This window comes from Capsicum annuum, unplaced genomic scaffold (genome assembly GCF_002878395.1).
Source record: "Capsicum annuum cultivar UCD-10X-F1 unplaced genomic scaffold, UCD10Xv1.1 ctg82507, whole genome shotgun sequence".
NCBI classification, from domain to species: domain Eukaryota; kingdom Viridiplantae; phylum Streptophyta; class Magnoliopsida; order Solanales; family Solanaceae; genus Capsicum; species Capsicum annuum.
Genome location: NW_025893307.1, coordinates 133,919 through 145,145, shown reverse-complemented (window position 1 = coordinate 145,145; position 11,227 = coordinate 133,919).

Genomic DNA, 11,227 nt, shown 5'->3' with positions numbered 1-11,227 from the left:
TCGGAGGTAGTGGTATAGACTGCATACACTCTACCCTCCCCAGACCCCACTATGTGGGAATATACGGGGTTTCTTGTTGTTGTTGTTGTTGTGTTTCATTGCTTTTAGCGTGATTTTGCTATATCACCCCTAATTAATTATAACGATCGTCTAAGTATTGAAAAATTGATAATATTTTATAAAATAAGGTAAAAGAGACATAAAATGATATGTCAACATAAAAAACTTGACTAACTATCGAAATTATACTAGTGCACATAAATTGAGATAGGATAGAGCAAGACATAAATAACGTATATTATTTGAAAATAAAATAAAAAGTATTATAAATTACAGTAATTAAGAACTTAATATAAAAGTATATATGTAAAAAAAATTGATTGACTGTCGAAATTTTATCTGTGCAACATAAATTGAGACATGGAGAATATTCATATATTATTGAAAAATAATGTAAAAGACATTATAAATCGTAATATATTATATACCTATAATATATTAAAAGCGTAAAAGACCTCATAAATGTTGTTTGAATTTTTTTCCTTCATTAAGATTCTTTGTTTTAGACAAAATCATCTTTTCACTATTTTTTCCTAATATTTATGACTTAAAAATTAATCAAATATATTTATGGTCCAACCTTTCCTTATTCGAAGTCATCAGGATTAATGTCAGCTAATGCTTTTTTCATTAGTTTAAAAATTCTAAATCAACTAAACTATATTTTAGAAGATTTGAAAAGTCTAGAAATAAATATAAAAGCGTTATGATAAGAAAAATTTAAGAAGTATCAAATTTTTAAAAGTTTTAAGTACGTAATAAGAATATAATCAATGATTTTGTAAAGATTTGACTTTAAAACAAGGAAAGATTTTAAATATAGAGGAAAAAAATTGCACCACAAATATGATTCAAATTTATGCGTCTCTTTTAGTCTCTTGCAGCAAAGGAAAGAGTTAGTGTATGACAAACGCAAAAGTGATGATCCGATATTTACTTGAAACTTCTGGTGGTAAAATAGATATGTGCTTACACTAAAATATATGTTTATGTATAAGCATTAAGAATCCTTTCAAAAGTAATTTAAACTTTTACACTTCATTAAAAATCTCCACAATAGATAAATGATTTAATTTAAATAATCAAACGTTGCACATGCGAGACATGCTCGATTAAACTAATATTTAAATATAATAATAAAAAGATGAAAAAAATTTATATATATAATAAAGGATAGTTGTCTAACCTATAATTAAGCCAATTAACATCTTGAACCAACTACTTGACATTTGACAAACAAAAAAAATAATTTTATAGATTATTAATGATTTCATAAATATTTCATATTTGTATATATAATAAAGGAGATTTTACCAAAAAAACAATTTTATAAATTATTAATTTTTTTTATATTTATTCCATTTTTATTTCATATTGTGGTAAAAAACAGCTAAGTATAACTTCTATTGGATAAATACTATTAAGATTGACTTAGATTGGATTAAAATAACTAAGATTTGTCCTTATATAGTCTTCTTGAATTATATATTTTCTTAAAAAAATAAAATAAAAAATATATCAAAAATCTTAAATTATATATATTCATATTTATTTCATATCTATATATATATAATAAAGGAGAATTGTTTAGCCTATAATTATGCCAAGTGACTTTTTGAGAATTGGCTACTTGTAATTGAACAAAAAAAAAAATAAATTTTTAGATTATTAATTGTTTCATATTTATTACATATCCATATATATAATAAATGATATTTGACCAAAAAAATAATTTTTCAGATTATTAGTTGTTTCATATTTATTGCAAATCTATATATATAATTAAGGTGAATAGCCTAGCCTATTACTATGTCAAGTGACTCCATGGGAACTAGCTACTTCACATTTGAGAACAAAAAAATAATTTGTTAGATTGTTAATTGTTTTTCATATTCTTTTCATATCTATATACATAATAAAGGAGATTTGACAAAAAATAATTTTTCAGATTATTAATTGTTTCATTTTTATTCTATATTTATTTAATATCTATATATAATAAAGGAGAATAGTCTAGCTATAATTATACCAAGTGACTTTTTGGGAACTAGCTACTTGACACTTGACAATAAAATATTCATTTTGTAAATTATTAATTGTTTCATATTTGTCCCATATTTATTTCATATCTATATCTATATATAATAAAGAAGATTTGGCAACAAAAAAAAATTGTAGATTATTAACTGTGTTAGATTTATTTCATATCTATATATTTGTTATAAGGGAGCAGAGTCTAGCCTATAATTATGCCAAGTGACTTTTTTTTTGGATTTTCCATCTGGTGTCCGGTACCCGCATTGGAGCCCGACTAATCCATATTCATGCCGGGTAGGGCCCCATTCGGGGTGTTCCAGGGCTCGAACCCGAGACCTCTGGTTAAGGGACGAGCAACCTCTCCACTTCACTGCATCCTTTGGTGGTTCCAAGTGGATTCTTGAGAAATAGTTACTTGACATTTGGAAAACCAAAAAAATTAATTTTGTATATTATTAATTATTTCATATTCATATTTATTTCATATCTATATCCAACAAAATCCTTGATTTTACTACTATTTTCTAGAGGGGGGTTTATTCCTACTTTTCACTTTTAAAATGAATTCTTTTACTATGGGAGTCGTACCACCCTATTTAATGATTTATAAGCTTTTGAAACTAGATGAGCTATTTTGACAATTAAATTGAGTATGATTTCGGTCCATTATTAATTCACTCTTTTACCACTACTATTTACTTCGATCTAGAGATATCTGACCCTTCTACGCTATTATGCCAAATTATATTTGAACTTGATCTTGGCCAATGGATTTACAGGTTTACATTATTTTAGTCACGGTTCAAGTTCGTACACTTATTATACTCTCCAACACTAAACGAAGTAGTTTGATTATAATTCTTATTAGAAGTCCTAGTTTATGACCAACCAGTGTATATGGATATATCGAGTGTCCTATGGGCCCCTTCATCCGTAAGCTACAGTGTTTGAGAAGGATGATCGCCATAGGTACTGCCTTTGTGAGATATTGAGTTAGAGGAGGTATATAAACTTGGTTCATTATGGCACTCGAATTGGTTATGGTATTATTGAGTTTTCTTGCATTCATTTATTCATATGCATCACCTATCACCATTATAATTTCTTGGTGCTTATGTCTATTAGTCTTGTGGGGAGGGGGGTTGTATAGGTATATATTATTATTGTTGTTGTTTGAGTTCTTGCTTGCACCTTTCGGGCTTATGGATTCCCTTGTTAGGTTATTGTTTGTCCGAAATAGTCGGTTACTTTATCATTAGTTATTATGGTTAGTTCATGACAAGATGGTAATGGACTCTTAGCCAAGATTTTTGGTACATTTCTTAATCCTTTCTTTCTCATAGTAAGATATGTTATTGATAAATTATCTCATGTTTAGTCATCCTTCGATTGGATTTTTTGTTATTCTAGTATTAGCTTTCATTCTTGGTTATGAGCCCCGAGATGTAAGGTTGGCTCTATCAGGTTATTACCTTTGAGTTTGCTCATTGAGTTCTTTACCCCGGCCATCGATATCATACGCTTTACTGAAATGGATTTCGCATAAAACCAGCTAACCCTTAACCTACAACAATGTGTGACAATGAACTCCATCCCATTTCGGTTAGGACTATATATATTCATATTGTATATGTATCTCTAGGTCTTTATTACTACTATATATCATTCTTTCACCCTTTATTTGTATATTTACAAGTAATATATGGTATTACTCTTTTGTTCTTGATTACTGTCAGAGTAGGATAGTTTATCCTTACTGATGCATTAGTATTATTATGTTTAGTTTTATTGGATAGTTTCCTATAGTTATATTCTTGATTTACATATTATTTATACTTGCATTATCTTTGGAGCTCAGTCGACTGATACTAAGTGAGAATCACGTCTTTGGAACTCATAGTATATTGCAGCCTGCATATCCTAGTATGATTTTTTGTTGTTGATGTGTACATCATGCGGAGCAGCCATGGATCGAAGATTTAGGGTAAGCTCCTGACGCTCAAAGTATTCTTGCTCTCCCTCTTATTGTTAGAATGGTCTCTATTTTATATTCAGAGACATCTTTGTATATATATTTATTTTGTATTTCACTTGTACTTCTATTGTATTAGAATATCTTATACTGACTTCACCGGGTTTTGGGAATACATTTACCTTCTTCTTTCTTTCTTTCTTTCTTTCTCCTTGTCATTTAGTTTTGCTTTCACCTCTCTTATTAATCCATAACAAGCTGTTCTGAACCATAGCTTAGATTACCTACTCGTGAATTATAGTAGGAGCCATCATGATATGAGAAATTGGATTATAATAGTTTGATTCCAGTTGTATGAAAAAACTGTTAAAACTTATTTCATTCATGATTGCCCTCCAATTAGCATTTATGTACTTTCAAAAGGATTGTGAAATAGAGGAAATTTTCATAAAAAATAATGTTATTTTAATTCAATTTTTATAAATAAAATAAATGTTGGTGAATTTACAATAAACTTACAACTGAAAATTAATAAGTGAAGAAAATAAAAATGATATCTTCTTCTTCGGCTGAGGCACGAATATCTCATCCTTGTTAAGGTGATTCAAGCCCACTGTAGCAAATGTTTCACCGATTTAGCAATAATCTTATTGACTTGTCCCCTCCAGGATACAACATCCTTTCTTACCAAGAACAACTTAACAACTCTGGATAAGAGTTGAGTTCAAAGCTCCACAAAAAGAACACATCCCTTCAACTAATAAACTCTCTTTTTACCAACTTTTTTGTGAACTCTATATGATCTTATGTAACCAAAAACCATGCAAGACCACTTTTATTTATAGGTGTTGAAATCTTCCATGCAATGAATAAGAAGAATAAATGGGAAGATTAATAGAATAGAGGTTACAATGGTTACAAGAGTTACAACACATAAAGAGTAGGGTAATGGAGGAATAAAAAGAGGAAGTTACAAGAGTTACATGAAACTTATGTCTACATTCTATCCCACTAAATATTGTGATTGAAGAAATAAATAAACTCAAATGAATGGAGCTTAATAGCTCAAAGAAACAGTCATGCAACGTGAAAGAAATGTTATTATATGCCTTAAACAACGTAATTAACTCCACAGAAGTAACAACTTATAATTTCATAGTGCAGAAGAGATGTCCATCAATTTACTACATGCTTTCAAACATTTCCAGTGATGCATTACAAGAAAAATTGTAACATAAAGAGTAATGCACCATTATGCTACATAACCTCCAAAGCCATGCATAGTAATATAAATAATAGTAATTATGTTAAAATGCTAAAATAACATCAATCCCCCACCCATTTTAATATTTATAAAAGAGTCTACTAGTTAAAGGAAGACTACCATGCATAATGAAGATGTGCTCTGCATTGAACCTCCACTTAGTAAAACAGTATTTTTAACTCCAGAGTCATAGTGGTCTCAGACTTGAACTATGACTGCTTAGGGGAAATTAAAAGTTACTGCTTACATATAATACTTAAGTTGTTGACATGAGCTTTATAGCCAACACATTATGGCCTTGTGCTATCCCCGTTTTAATGAGTGTGTTTTTGAGAATAAGCCTAATTCTTATAGGAAAAGGCCTACCTCCATACTCACATAAGTGAAATCCATCGAGAGTGATCCTATAATTTAGCACCCCACTCATACGAGCTACAGATATTCATTAAGAATTTTTTAAACTCAAACGTACCATCATTACATGTTAATACACTCACACTATAGGGAGGGATAAAAAAACTGCATTTTTCACAACAAGCCATCATGTGATTCATTTTTCCCATTGAACCTGGTTATAGGATCTCTAGTCCCCAGGTTGGGTATCCTCGCTTATAACTCAAAATTCAATAGGTTTCAATTCCACTCCCTCGATGTGCTCCATACCTTTTCTCTTGCTAAGGCCTTAGTCAATGGATCTATTACATTATCACAAGATTTGACATAATCAACATTAATGGTACCATTTGTCAAATATGATCTCACATTACTGTGTTTTCTCCTTATAGGTTTGGATTTACCATTGTAATAACAGTTTTGAACTCTACCAATTGTAGTGGTTCTATCGTAATGAATTAATACAGGAGGAATTGATTTTTCAAAATAAGGTATTTGTAATAAAAAAATCCCTCAACCAATTCGCTTCCTTACTAGCTGAAGCTAAAGCAATTAGTTCAGCATCCATGGTAGAGTTAGCAATAATTGTTTATTTTTTAGATTTCCAATAAATAGCACCACCACTCAAAGTAAATATATAAATAATAGTAGACAATGAATCACCTAATAAAGTGTTCCAATCCGCATCACAAAAGCCTTCAAGTAAAATAGGATATTTTCTATAGAACAAACCATAATTTTTCGTTCCAATTAAATATCTCATTACTCTCGTTAGAGAATGGCAATGTTCATTACCTGGCTTGCTGGTAAACCTGCTGAGTACTCCTATTGTATATGCAATATCAGGCCTAGTGCAATCAGTCACATATCTCAAAAGCTAAAATCTATAGTTAAGGCTTATAATAAGCAATATCTGAGTAACACTGTGAGCCTTTACACTTAGTTTTATAAATGTTATTCTGTTATTCCTTATTATTTTCTATAAGCTGTAGGAAAATTCACTCAAAAGCTATTTATTTACTTTTACTATTAGGGAGGTTCTTCTAACCAACATAAACCATGTGAGCTATCATGGAGTCCAACGTCTAGTTTCCTTATGGGAAAACCTCACATTGGTGTGAGGTGTCATACTCTTGCCAAGAATTATAACCGAATCTAAGTGATCACATCTATATTTGTCATCCATATAGTAATGGGAATCATCTGATAATCTAAACCTACATTGGCTAGTAGTTCTGAGGAATATAAAATACCTAACTCGGTGCTAAATACTACTACCTTTAATCTGTATGCTCATTCTGTAGAAAATCCACTTTAAAGTCTAGTATAATGGTTTATAATGAAAACCAACTGTATATCTGTTACTTTAATCTGAAATATTAAACTGTAAAGTGGATTCAATGTCTAATCTAAGATCAAAAGATCAAATATTAATTTGAAATATGAAAATAATCTAGTCATAGGGTGCTTATAGAACAATCAATCTTGAAATAGCAATATCCAATTAGGGCTTTATGACCCATGCATAAAATTCATATTAAAACGTCATAATTTTTATGCTTGATAATGTAAATATTGATAATTCAACTCAAAATCTGGAATTTACTGCAATACGCATGAAAATACGAAAATAGACATGCAATTCAACTTCTAAATCACTTGAAATCTCATATAATCTTACACATAACAATAATGGGTATGAACCTTAATTTGAAAATCATGTATATTCATACAAAATCATGTAAATATGTAATTAAAACTAGTTTTGGTCACAAGGATGAAAGGATTATCCTTGTTCATAAACCCCATATACCTTAATTGATGAAATTTATGAGAGCACTTGATTTTGAATTCCTATTTGTGCTTTTGAAGATGAATTCTTGAAGTTCTTGAATAAGGAATCCTTAATCTTGAGTTATCTTGGAATAAGAATGGAGGAAATTTTATTTCTTTGGGAGTATGTTTTTGAGCTCTAGGGTTTTCTTTGAGAGATAATGGATGAAAAGTGGGCATAGAATGCTTGAAATGGGTTTAATCTTATGTTTTACAAGGTTTGGGGCTTGGGAAAATACCAAGCTACCCTTTTTAAAATTTAACTCGAAAAATTAGAAATCCCGATTTGGCCACCCACCGCAATGAGCCACTATCGCGGTGGCTCACTGGAAAAGGGACGAGTCCAATTTTGCCCATCAACACGATGCGGAGCTATCATGTTGGGCTACTGAAAAAGGGATGAGTGTCATTTAGTCCATCACTGCAATTCCCCATCATTGCGATGAGCTACTGGAAATTGAAAATTATGAACTGGGAGTGTAGACCTAGAATGAAGATAGGAGAGAAGTTGGCGGGAATGGGGGTGTGGGAGTGTAGGGGAGACGTGGATAGTATGTGGGATAGGGCGGCTAGGTGCATCAGGGAGAATGCAAGTGAGGTGTTGGGGGTTTCTAGGGGCCGGGCCGGCCACCATCAGGGGGATTGGTGGTGGAATGAAGAGGTGGAGAAGAAAGTGGGGACCAAGAAAGGGGCGTATGCCAAGTTGGTGGAGAGTAAGGACGAAGAGGAGAAGCGGGTAAACAGGAAAGAGTACAAGCTAGCGAGGAAGGAGGCTAAGTCAGCAGTCACGGCAGCTAAGACGACCGCCTTTGAGAGCCTGTATGCAGGGTTACAGAGGAAGGGAGGGGAGAAAAAGTTGTTTAGACTCGCTAAGGCTAGGGAGAGGAAGGGTTGTGACCTCGATCAGGTGAGGTGCATTAAGGGGAAGGACAGTAAAGTGTTGGTGGAGGACGGCCACATTAAGAATAGATGGCAGTCGTACTTTCATAGGCTCTTGAATGACGAAGGGGATAGAGCTATTGTGTTAGGAGAACTGGAGCACTCAGAGGAGTGTCGGGATTTTAGCTATTGTAGACGTTTTAAGGTAGAAGAGGTTAGACAGGCTGTTCGCAGAATGCGAAGGGGTAGGGCGACGGGGCCGGATGAGATACCGGTCGAGTTTTGGAAGTTCGTTGGAGAGGCTGGTCTTAGGTGGTTGACGGGATTGTTTAATGAAATATTCAAGACGGCAAAGATGCCCGAGGCTTGGAGGTGGAGCACCATGATACCTCTCTATAAGAATAAGGGGGACATCCAGAGTTGCAACAACTATAGGGGGATTAAGTTATTGAGTCACTCTATGAAGATCTGGGAGAGAGTGGTCGAGGTGAGGCTGAGATGGATAGTGTCTATTTCAGAAAACCAGTTTGGATTTATGCCTGGCCGCTCGACGACGGAGGCAATTCACCTGGTACAGAGGTTGGTGGAACAGTATAGGGAGAGGAAGAAGGACCTGCACATGGTGTTTATCGACCTGGAGAAGGCCTATGACAAAGTCCCCAAGGAGGTGCTTTGGAGATGCTTGGAGGTGAGTGGAGTACCGTTGGCATATATCAGAGCAATCAAGGATATGTATGATGGAGCAAAAACTAAGGTGAGTACGGCAGGAGGAGACTCAGAGCATTTCACGGTCCGGACAGGGTTGCATTAGGGATCTACTCTTAGTTCCTTTTTGTTTGCAGTGGTGATGGATGTGTTGACGCGGCGTATTCAAGGGGAGGTGCCGTGGTGTATGCTTTTTGCAGACAATGTAGTTTTGATAGATGAGACTCGAGGGGGTGTGAGTGACAAATTAGAGTTATGGAGGCAAACCCTTGAGTCTAAAGGGTTCAGGGTGAGCAGAAGCAAGACAGAGTATGTGGAATGCAAGTTTAATGACGTGAGGCGGGAGAATGAGGTAGTAGTGAAGCTGGAATCACAGGAGGTAGGTAAGAGGGAGAGTTTCAAGTATCTCGGGTCCGTGATCCAGAGTAACGGTGAGATTGACGAGGATGTCTCGCACCGTATTAGGGCGGGATGGATGAAGTGAAAGCTCGCGTCGGGGGTGCTGTGTGATAAGAAGGTGCCGCCTAAGCTTAAAGGCAAATTCTACAGGGCGGTAGTCCGGCCGGCCATGTTGTATGGAGCGGGGTGTTGGCCAGTTAAGAACTCCCACATCCAAAAGATGAGGGTGGCAGAAATGCGGATGTTGCGCTGGATGTTTGGGCTGACTAGAGGGGATAGAGTTCGGAATGAGAACATCCGGGAGAAGGTTGGTGTGACACCAGTGGAGTGCAAGATGAGGGAAACCCGATTGAGATGGTTCGGCCACGTGAAGAGGAGGGGCGTGGATGCCCCGGTCCGTAGGTGTGAGAGGCTAGCATTGGATGGTTTTAAGCGGGGTAGGGGTAGGCCGAAGAAGTACTGGGGTGAGGTGATTAGGCGAGACATGGAGCAGTTACAGCTCACCGAGGACATGACCCTAGATAGGAAGGTCTGGAGGACGCGAATCAGGGCAGTGGACTAGGGCCAGTCTGAGTCGCTAGTATAGGGAACTACTTGGTGGGGGTTTATTCCTGTTAGGAGTCCGTGTCCCATGTTTTATTATGAAGCTGTGTGCTTTCCTCTATTTTATATTACTTATGGGTGCCGTATTTATGTTATGTAATCTTGTAACCTTGTAACCTTGTGCTGTGCTTTACTATGTGTTTGTGTGGTACCGCGTGTCTCGAGCCGGGGGTCTATCGAAAACAGCCTTTCTACTTCTTCAGAGGTAGAGGTATGGACTGCGTACATCCTACCCCCCCCAGACCCCACCAGGTGGGAATACACTGGGTTTGTTGTTGTTGTTGTTGACTTCATCGCGACGCGGGCCAATCTCGGTGCTCCGCTGAAATTTGAAAATTGCAAAATCGTCCTTCACCGCAATATAGTGCCTGTCAAAATGCCATACTATTTTACTAAAAATGCCACAACTTCTTAATAGAGTATTGGATTTAAGCGAAATTGATATCGTTGGAAGATGGTTCGATTTTCTACACATTGGTGTTCTAGAACTGGAAAATTATGCATGTATCAAGAGTTATATATTTTCAAAGCCCACCCTTGACATTCTAGGAGTCAAATTGAGCTAGGAAAACGTATGTGGTATTACAATATCTCTCCTTTGGGAACATTCGTCCTCGAATGTGGCTAGTTAAACTGAAAATACTGAGGAATCTGAGGCTATATGTTGGCATGCACAACTGAAACAAACTGCATGACTGAATCTAAATCATACTACAAACTTTTGTGATCCATGAACACATTAGCATGCACTCCACAAAGATAGTGCCTCCAGATATTCAATGCAAACACAACAACAGCTAACTCAAGATCATGGGTAGGGTAGTTTTTTTCGTGAGGCTTAAGCTGTCTAGAGGCGTAGGCTATAACTTTACCTCTCCGCATCAACACATAATCCAGACCAATTCTAGAAGTATCATAATATACAATGAAACCATTTGTACCATCAGGTAACGCTAAAACTGGGGCTGAAGTAAGTCGACTCCTCAACTACTAAAACTCTTCTCATAGGAATCTGACCACTGAAACTTAACTTTCTTATGAGTCAATCTAGACATAGGGGATGTAATTAAAGAAAAGCCCTT